This window comes from Phascolarctos cinereus, unplaced genomic scaffold (genome assembly GCF_003287225.1).
Source record: "Phascolarctos cinereus isolate Bilbo 61053 unplaced genomic scaffold, phaCin_HiC Scaffold_151;HRSCAF=720, whole genome shotgun sequence".
Taxonomy (NCBI): Eukaryota; Metazoa; Chordata; class Mammalia; order Diprotodontia; family Phascolarctidae; genus Phascolarctos; species Phascolarctos cinereus.
Genome location: NW_027555460.1, coordinates 8,400 through 9,777, shown reverse-complemented (window position 1 = coordinate 9,777; position 1,378 = coordinate 8,400). Strand labels below are relative to the sequence as shown.

Below are 1,378 nucleotides of genomic sequence, written 5' to 3'. Positions count from 1 at the left end.
TTTGTTTCTTTTAAAATCCAGTGTTTTAAACATGACATCTTCAGAGACAAATATATCTCAAGGCAATTTAAAAGTCATGAATTCCATCCAAGATGTGAGAAGTAACCTTTATATTAAGTATAGGCATTCTAAGAAATAAAGATGGTTATTGCCTTATAATATAGTTTAATATCTGGTACTGCTAAACTTCCATCCTTTACATTTTTTCATTAGCTCATTTGATATTCTTAAACTTTTGTTCTTATTTTGTTATTTTTTTTTAACTCAGTAAAATAATTTTTTGGTAACTTAATTGGAATAGTATTGAATATATAAATTAGTTTAGGTAAAATGGTTATTTTTATTGTATTACCCAAACAGTTATTAAATTTCCTATACACTCTGGCCCAGCAATACAACTATTAGGTCTGTTTCCAAAGATGATTAGGCAAAAAGGAAAAGAACCTGCATGCACTAAAATATTTTAGCAGCACTCTTTGTGGTGGCAAAGAACTGGAAAATGCAAGTATGCCTGTCAATTAAGGAATGGGCTAAACAAGTTGTGGTATGATCATGATGCAGTTTTAGTATGCTATAAGAAGTGATGAGCTCAGGATAGAGTGGCCCTTAGAGTGGTGTGGCAAGAGGCTCCTGGGGTGAGGTGTTGGATCGTATGGGCAGAGGGTGGGGGTCTTTTTGACAACAGGTCCCCAGGGGGATCATGGCAACCAGGAACCCCCATTCCACAGAACATGACAAAGTACTGGATTTAACAGAGTATGCAAGAAAGCACCGCCAGTGGAACTGTTCCCATTCAGATTGAAATGGTTGGAGTTACTGGATAGTGTACAGGACTTTTGTTCCAGAAAGTTGAAAAATTGCAGCAACTGCAGTGAGTAGTGGCTTTCTTGTCCTGTAGATTGCCAATCACAGTGGCTATGTGCAAATTGACTAGAAGAGAGTTGAAAAAGATGTAAACAAAGCAAAAAGACAGATTGAAAAAAGAAAAAATAAAGCTGCATCTGAAATCAATACCATCATTGAAGTCAATAGAATTTATCAAACAGAAAATAGTGGTTTCCAGCAGATTTGTGGGAGGCTTCTTGCTATGTCTTGCATCTTAAGGACATGAACGTTGTTATCTTGATGGACTAATTTATAATAAAACGTTGGTGACACTATGCTCTTTCACAAAGTAGTATTAGTCATTAGATTCTTCTGGGCAAGAAGACTAGTTGGACAGCACTGGAACCTTTACCTTTAGGCTTTTGCCTATGAATCTTGGCAAACCCTAGTTTTGTTTTGTTTTGGTTTTGCTTAAAACAAACAAACAAATAAATAAACAATAAATAAGTAAATGAATGAATGAATGAATGGTGCAGTATATAGTGCATTTCTG

General features: G+C 35.3%; 1 pseudogene; it reads left to right on the top strand.

The window, feature by feature from the left end:
• The first annotated feature begins 700 nt into the window (after positions 1–700).
• LOC110204235 (FUN14 domain-containing protein 1 pseudogene) lies at positions 701–1,103 on the top strand (annotated as a pseudogene).
• Positions 1,104–1,378: the final 275 nt, after the last annotated feature.